General features: G+C 41.0%; 1 pseudogene; it reads left to right on the top strand.

The window, feature by feature from the left end:
* Positions 1–1,683: 1,683 nt before the first annotated feature.
* Positions 1,684–2,797, top strand: LOC126471061 (uncharacterized; annotated as a pseudogene).
* Positions 2,798–9,241: the final 6,444 nt, after the last annotated feature.

Raw genomic sequence — 9,241 nt, 5'->3', positions numbered from 1 at the left:
TCAATATTGTCACGAAGACATTTCTGTCAACCAGAGACAAGTTTCTTAATACCGTTGCTCTGGAATGTTTGACATTGTTGACGGAGCCACAACCTCGCCTGTGCTTGCACCCCTTCATTAGTAAAAAAGTGATGTTCTCGAAGGTGTTCTTTAAGTTATGGAAAAAGACGAAACTCGGATGATGCCAAGAGGGAACTGTATGGAGAATGATCGATGACAGTGAACCTAAGACGTCGGATTGTTGGAGATATCGCAGCGCTCGTGTGTGATCTGGCATTGCCATTCTGAAGGAGAGGGTACTCCATATATGAAATAACTCTTCGAATTCGAATAACGATTACAGCACGCTGTATCTCAAGCACCGACATAGTTACGTTGCACACTTGGGTGTTGCACGTTCCAATTCGGAACTCTCTGGCGGCATAGCGTTGCAAATATGTAGAAATGAAGAATAAAAATATAAAAATATAGAATTTTAATACCGTTTGTTTTATCTGAAAATCTTAAAGAGATTTTTCCACAAAAAGTTGAGTGACATTACTTTTTAGCACGCCCTAGCAACATTTCGGCCATGCATAGGAACGACGAGAAATATATTCGTTGCTTCAGTTCTGAATGGTACCAACGGAGAAGATGGCTTTGCGACTATGAAGCAAGGAATGCATTGGTTTAGTTTACGTGTTTGATGTTAGGAGGTGATCTACGGTGGACAAAAGATGGTTTTAGAAATATAAACAAAATGATATAAGAACTGAAAACCATGAGTATTCAAAGAAGCACGCTGTGATGTAGCTTCACTGTCATTATTAGGAAGTGTTAGTATTAAGGAAAAACTTAATGAGGGCTATAGACTTTCAACCAAAGAACATAATATAAAGATGAAAAAAACGTGAAATTTGGTCGAAAATGATAGACTGCCTTTTCTTTCTTGGAAACATTGAAACTCTCTTACATGGACATGATGAGATACTTTTCAGTGCGTCCAAGGGTTTTACAGGAATTGTAATTTTTGCATCTAAATTAGATTCAGGTTTGAAGAATCACGTAGATACCGAAGCACTCTTCGAAGGTGTTTGTGGGGTGATTCACAATGAGGTACTTGACTGCTTACTAGAAAGGAGGTAAGAACAGAAACAAGAAAATTTCATTTGTAGCACTCATCCTTGATGATACAATAGAGCCGGCCGGTGTAGCCGAGCGGTTGTAGGCGCTTCAGTCTGGAACCACGCGACCGCTACGGTCGCAGATTCGAATCCTGCCTCGGGCATGGATGTATGTAATGTCCTTAGGTTAGTTAGGTTTAAGTAGTCCTAAGTCTAGGGGACTGATGACCTCAGATGTTAAGTCCCATAGTGCTCAGAGTCATTTCAACCATTTCATACAATAGATGTTTCGGAACACACTTAAATGCTTACCGTTATAAGGTACGAATTGAAAGGAGATATGTTTGATTCATTTTGAAGATTCTTTACTGCAGTAAATCAAATTGCAGGTGGCGTATCAAGACGTATTTTAGAATAATAGGACATAATCCTTCAGGAAAATGGACAAAAACAGATGACACAGACATTTGTTGATGCAAATGTCATGAAAAGGATAAAAGTAGAATTCCAAGCAAAAATCTAAGTTGTTTGTAGGAATGCGCATTTAGTTCACTGTTACGCACGTCATCGTAATTTAATAATGAGAAATGCAGCAAGTATTACACGAAACGCAAGAATATTTTTCTTTAATGTTCTGGATATTCCAATATTCGTCCCAACATCATCTCAACGTGTGTCCATTCTCAAGGTTGTGGACGTCAGCCTTCCACGCCAATCTTCTACAAGGCGCAACTTCAACATACGGACCACAAAGATAAAGTGTGAAAATTTGCATTCTTTGAAGAACAGTCTTACTGAAATTCAGTGAACATCGAATACGGATCAAAACATTGCAGAATTAACAGGAATTTTAAAATACGAGAATGATGATAATTTCAAGTTTTGGCTACAGATTTTTCATAAGATTAAGCTTCATTTTGAATTAATTTATCAACGAAAGCAGTCTTGACAAATTAGTCTTTTGAAGTTCATGAATACACAATAATATTCAAAACTGCTACATTAGAATTAAGGAAGTCAAAGTACTGTGAGAATCCTTCAAAGACAATCATGGTAGAAGCTAAAGAGGAGTGTGACTGTATATGTTTTGATACAATGGAAAGAATTTCTTTCACTAAACACTTAGTAACTGATAAATTGTTCAACAACAAATGCTTCGCTAGTATTAAGAATGAACATCTACCACAAGAGATAATAGGTTGGTTGGTTGGTTCATTTGGGGAAGGGGACCGAACAGTGAGGTCATCGGCCCCAATCAGATTAGGGAATGACGGGGAAGGAAGTCGGCGGTGCCCTCTCAAAGGACCATCCCGGAATTTTACGTATCGATTTAGGGAAATCACGGAAAACCTAAATCATGATGCCCAGACGAGGGTTTGAAACGTCGTCCTCCCGAATGCTTGTTCAGTGTGCTAACCACTGCGAAACCTCGCTCGGTGAGAGATAGTAGTGAGCACTCAAGAACATCCTATGACTGACAAAGAAAATCTTGAAACTGGAGTACAAGTGTATTGTAGGTCTGATATTCATGAATACTGGAAATTAACTGAGTTGCTGGAATTCATCTGGGTTCTTAGTGAAATTACAAAACTGATGGACTTCCTCTTACAGTTCGTATAACTACATCAGATCCAGAACGCTGCTTTTAAACAATGAAAGGAATAAAACCTTTTGCAAAAAGCACTATGAACTAGAACTACAACCAGTCATAGGTAGCTAGAATCTGATTCTAGACAGTTTTCGTAGATTTAAACCTATTATAGGTCAAGGAGTTTAATGTATTGTTTATTGACAGATATTTGGCGATATGATTAATCCTGCTCCACTCTTGAGACATCTGTAGTTGTTGTCTTAGGTAAGGAGGGACAATATTAGAGAGAACAGGTAGCCGTGGAAGAGATGTGGATTTGAATGTTCCAGATGTTATCCTGATTGTATCATTCTTTTGTATCTATCTTTCTAACGTGGCAGCTTCTACTCCATACAGGAGAGCAATACTCAGCAAAAGAATAGAGCAGTGCTTGTGTCGCCATGCATAGTATCTTCGCATGTGTTCCCCGGCTTGTTCCAGCAGTTTTTCTAATGAAGCTGTTACTGATTTTCAGTTTCTGTTGTGTGGTTTTGAAGTGCTTTTTAAGGGTAAGGGAACTAACTAGGTATACTTCAAAATAATAGTGAACTGACTGTGTTTTACCTTTCTACCATAAAAGAATACGTTTAATTCTCTAGTAGCTGTGTGAATGCTTGGATGGAAAGACGATACTTCAGTTTTCGACCATAGCCTGCACTCCTTGGGATTTTTAATTGAGGTATCTAGGTCCTTTTTGAGTATTCGCTCGCCTTCCCATAGTCCTAAGTTAGTGTGGTTATCGATATGTCATCAGCATAAGAGAGTGTTTCGCAGTTTGCATCTGGGACGTCACGTGTATAACTGCTGAAGAGGAGTGGGGATAGAACTGATTCCTGAGGTAATTCGTTCTTGGTCGTGAAGGATTTACTAGTGACATCCTTGACTGTGACTTTAAAGCAGATGTTTTTCAGTATATTCTCTAGCAAATTTGACACTTACAACAATTGTCTTCAGTCCGAAATCACACCATCTAGCCATACGGTGTCACAGGCTGCTGTTAACTCAACAAATGCCACACAAGATATTACTTTCTTCTGACAGTCGGTTTCAGTATAGGAGATTAGGGCTAGAAATTACTCACGACAGGTTCGCCTTGTAGGGAATCGGGCTTGGTAGGAAGCGACAGCCTCATAGATACGTTGATAAATTCTGTTATAGACTAGATTTTGTAATAGCTTTATAGCAGACATTTTGCAGTGGTATAAAACAGTAGCTTGATGAGTGATCATGCTGTTTTCCAGGCTTTAGACTGGCAAACGTTTTGGATATTTTTAACTTGATAGAAACTTGGCCAACTTTCAAAACATTTGTGTAGAATTTTTGTAACAAGTTTGCAGCATGTTGTCCCAGGTGTTTAGTTGACTATGGGAATATCCAACGAAGTCCAGCAACCTTTCTCACTTCAAGTGTTTTTATAGACTTTTAAAGCTGTTCTCTGCTAATGGAATACAGGGACTGGTATCCTTTCGGTGTGCTGTGAAGAAAACACTATAGTCTACTCAGCTCCTCAACGAGCGTTACTGCTCTCTTTAAGTAGTGATATATACGAAGTAGCGCAAAAACTTCGCCCGCTATTAGTCCCTTCTGAGCAAAGATTTCTCTGCTCTCTGTAATCTGTTGTCGAGCTGCTGTGGACACAATGCAAATAGGAGGCCATGTTGAAAAGTAATGCCACCGAATCTTTTATGGGAAAACTGTTAAATATTTTAAAATTAAATATCGTCATTAAGAGTCAAATTGTTTATTCTTCATATATAAATATTAATTTCTCAACATAATCACCCTGGCGAAGAACCCATTTCTCCCAACGAGAGACCAGTTGGTTGATAACGTCACTGTAGAGTCATAGCCCGTCCTCTGTTGGCATCGCTTCCTTACTATAAAAGTGAAGTCCTCGAAGGCGTTCTTCAAGTTTTGGAAACAGGTGAAAGGGAGACTGGGCCATGTCGGGACTGTGCAGGGAATGATCGATGGCAGTGAACCCAAGGCGTCGAATTGTTGCAGATGGCGCAGCTCTTGCGTGTGGTCTGCATTGTTATGCTGAAGGAGATAGTGTTTCATGTGTGGACGAACCGAACTCTTCGAATTCGAAACTCGATTACAGAACACTGTTATTCACGAACCGACATAGTTACGTTACACACTTCCATGTTATACGCTACTAATCGGAGCCCTCTACTGGCAAAGGGCTGTAAATATGTAGACATGAAGAATAAAGGCGTGGAATGTTAATAACGTTTGTGTTATTGAAAAAAAAGTTGAGAGATTTCACATGAAAATTTCGGAGGCGTTGCTTTTCAGCCTACCGTCGCAAAGGCAGCTAGTATAAAAAAAAATCCGATCACACTTACGTGGCCAGGTCTGCAGATCTATCGAGCCTAAGTATAAAACTCCAGTTTGTCTGTTCTTATTGTAAGGTTCCAGATACAAATTTTCTGATTCGAGAAGTTCTAGTGCGGTTAGCCCCAGACCAGGACGTCCGCACTGAAACATTAAGCGCTTTCGACATAGTCTGGATCAAGTTGCTAAGACTGTAACGACGTTTGTAGTTTGCGTCATAAACACAACATATGTTTGAAGACTCCGTTGGCGAGGCAGCTAATCGCCGTCGCAATCTACAAACGGACAGTTGCTCCTCATTTTCCGAACTTTTTCTGACCTACTGCCGCAGCTTCGCATGGCAGCTTTAGGGGGCTAAGCAGTTAAAAAGAAAAAAAAAAATCTCATATCGTTAGCAGCTACTCCACTTAACGAGAGGGTAGAACAACGTTGATCCCGTTTCAGCGTGGCGTCATTAACTCGAAGCTACTCTTGAACGTTTCGATAAAATACGGATAGTCTTAAGTACTACAAGTCTTCCGCAAATAGCCACATACAGCACACCAAAATTCAGTGCCTGTCTCGGAAAGCGTTATACTACGTATTCAGGGTGTTTCCGTAAGAGCGTGCAAAAATGTGACAGGACGTAGAGCATGCTCCACTGAACAATTTGAGGTGGGGAACTTGGGGCTGGATTAGCAAGCTTAAGGTGATATGGAAGTAAACTTATCTACCGCTTTGTGTAACATTACTGTTTTCCAGCTTATTTACAATTAACGTGCGCTCAAGTTTACACGTACTATACTGTTTATTTTCATGTACATTCTCTATTACCTGCAAGGCAACAAGGAGGACGAACATGATTACTAGGAAATCATGATGCAGATTTGGTTCACTTTACCTGTCCAAAAGGTGGCTCTGTTCTATGGTACTTACATTTTTCCATGACGGAACGTGCTGTGAATGAACGATAGACTCATTCAACCTGACGGTGCACCTCCTCACTTCAGTGTGGATGTCCGCAACAGTCTCAGTGCTGTATTTCCTGGTTGCTGGATTGGATAGGGAAGACCTATTCCGTGGCCTACAAAGCCACCTGACCTAAATCCCGATGTTCATTTCCTATGGGGATATTTAAGTCACTTCTGTATGAAACGTCAGTGAATACGGAGATGGAGTTAGTTGCCAGAATTGTATCTGCCTATGATGTGATTCGAAACACACCAAGTGTTTTTGCCACGGAGCGTCAGAATCTTGTTCACCGGTGCCTTGCTTGCATTGAGGTTAATTGCCGTCAGTTTCAGCATATTTTGTAAGATACAGTACAAATGGTACATTCATTATGTCAATGATGGTATCTGAAAATAACTGTAACTAAGGTAAAAAAAATTACACAGCAATTTGATTTTATTCCTGTTATCTCCATGAGCTGGCTTCCCTAGGTTCCCTGCCTCAAATTGTTCAGTGGAGCATCCTCTGGTCACTTTAAATTTTTGCACGCTCCTACGGAAACATCCTGTATAACAAGTCGGTCCACCTGGTGGCAGTCTGCATGAGCCAGTGGTGGCAATAAACCGGTTCGCGCCATATCGGCGAGGGCTGTGCCAGCAATGTCAATACAGGGAGCGAGAGAATGCAGCATTTACAACTGCGATCGGCTCTAGCAGCAGAAGAGAAAAACTTCATGAATGAGAGACCGAGAGGTCAGCTGTACTCCAATGCATGCCTTGGGTATGGCATCCAACTCTATAAGAACAGATATGGAACTTTCCAAATTAATTTTTCTCCTGGCTATTATACAAGTAGAATTTTCAAAACGTTTTTGAATGAATTTGATATAGTGGTGTGTATTGTAGATTACTGAGATCAAAATACCCTCTACTTAGTTCTTTTAATACAAGGACTACAGAATAAATTTGAAAACAGCCGACACAGTTGTCCTGCTGCTGTTAAAAAACATCGCAAGAACAGTAAAACTGACTCCTAATTTCATTTTCATTAAACAGACGAGAAGCATATTCACATTGCTTAAAGCGCAATTTGGATGAACACAAGTTTACAACGAAAGTAAAATATGAAATGCCTTTAATTTTATACCAGCTGCGCAGTGATGTTTCCTTCATTATTTTTTTTTATGGATATCTTATCTAGGTGTAGCGTCTTGACTACTAATCAAAACATCTTGGGTTCCAGGTTCGAACCCTGTTGCTGCTTAAATTTTGTATGAAAATCATCAGCAGTGGTGGCCGAAGACTTCTGGCGTAAGACGTCACCCTCGTTTAGCCAACGGCATTGTCAAAGATGGAGGAGAAGGGGACAGAGGTTCAGAGCACTCGCATATTCTGGGGTTGGGAAACTTAGCTGAAAAGGCGAAAGAATGAGCAATGATCAGTCATATGAGGATACAGGAAACAATGGAACCACTGCATTAAAAACGCATAATGTGTATTCACAGGACATGTGGCCAGTAATTGAAAAAAGTGTCTTGATCTCTCCATTGGCAAATTCCACATTAGCCCCCATTCGGATTTCAGGGAGGGGACTTCAAAGGAGGAGGAGAACGTCACAAAAGATGGGATAACCAATGATGGGGTAACATTCTATGAGTCAGAGCATGAAGTGGCAGAAGTTTGAATGCAGTAGGAAGTAGTGGAACAGAGTTCGTAAGAGTGCATTTTGTTAGTGCGGGTTGCCTACATCAGGGACAGGTATGCACTCAGGGGCAAACCTATTGTTCTCCTTTGATTGACAGGTCATTAACCTATTGTTCTCCTTTGATTGACAGGCACTTAACTTATTGTTCTGCTAAAAGGATCCTTACTTTTGACTGACACGCACTTAACCTATTGTTCCCCCACCACTCCCCCTCCCCCCATTCCCCTACCTCCTTGCTGCTACAGGTACACTTTCAGGTCTGAGTTATTGGAATAGCTCCTCTCACTCTTATCAATTTGATTGACTACTCAATTAAACTGATCAATTAATTAACCTATCACCCACTGGTAAACCCCTCCACTCCCCCTCCCCACCCATTCCCCACCACTTCCCCTCCCCTACCCCTCCCCTCCCCTCTCCCAGAAAATGGTGGCAAGTTCAAGTTCCAACAGGACAATGCTACCTCCACTAACCTAAGAAAATTGCGGGAAAAAAGGGCACCTTGACTACCTTCAATAACCTAAATTATCCAGCTGCTATCTCCTCCTAGGAATTGGCTGGAAAAGGACTTGACCTGTGCTGGACATAAGTCTTTATTTTGCACGCACTATTTATTTGAACAATTAGAGGCAGTACTGCCATCAGGTGTGTTCACCACAAAACCTGCAGTCCAACTGACATAGTACACAGTACTGCCACTAGAGGGTGCTGGTGTCCATTCTGTGATGTTCGGAAAGACAGATTAGACACCGTAGGAGGTGGTGTCTTCATGGCAGTTGACAAAAATATTGTGTCTACTGAGGTCGTAGTAGAGTGTGATTGTAAAGTTATCTGGACACGTTTAACAGGACTAGGAGAAATAAAGTTAATTGTTGGGTGTTATTACAGGCCACTAGGTTCCACCATGACAGTCCTAGAATCGTTCAAAGGGAGTCTACACTCTGTATGGCAGAAGTACCCGGATCATGCTATATTAGTCAGAGGTAACTTCTACCTACCTAGTATAGGTTGGGATGTCTATGGATTCATTACAGGCGGTACAGACAAGCCATCGTGTGAACTACTTTTGAACACATCATCCGAAAACTGTCTTGAGCAGCTAAATCGACAGCCAACGCATGATGGAAATATTTTGGATCTGGTAGCCATGAACAGACCAGACGTCATCGACGGTGTCAGTGTTGAGACAGGGATTAGTGATCATGATGTTGTCATTACGACTATGGTTACGAAAGTTAAAAAGTCGGTCGAGAAGGCTAGGAGAGTATTCTTACTAGAAAGAGCAGATAAGCAGTTATTGGCATCCCACTTAGTAAATGAATTGACTTCATTTATTTCCGGTACAATGGACGTGGAAGAATTATGGGCAAATATTAAACACATTGGAAATCGCGCATTGGACAAGTATCTGCCGAAAAAGTGGGTTACGGACGGAAAAGACCCACCATGGTTTAACAGCACAATTCGGAGAATGCTCAGGAAGCAAAGACAGTTGCACTCGCAGTACAAGAAAGATCGGGAGAATGAGGAGAGG

This window comes from Schistocerca serialis, chromosome 3 (assembly GCF_023864345.2).
Source record: "Schistocerca serialis cubense isolate TAMUIC-IGC-003099 chromosome 3, iqSchSeri2.2, whole genome shotgun sequence".
Classification (NCBI taxonomy): Eukaryota; Metazoa; Arthropoda; class Insecta; order Orthoptera; family Acrididae; genus Schistocerca; species Schistocerca serialis.
This window is presented reverse-complemented; position numbering and strand designations above follow the sequence as displayed.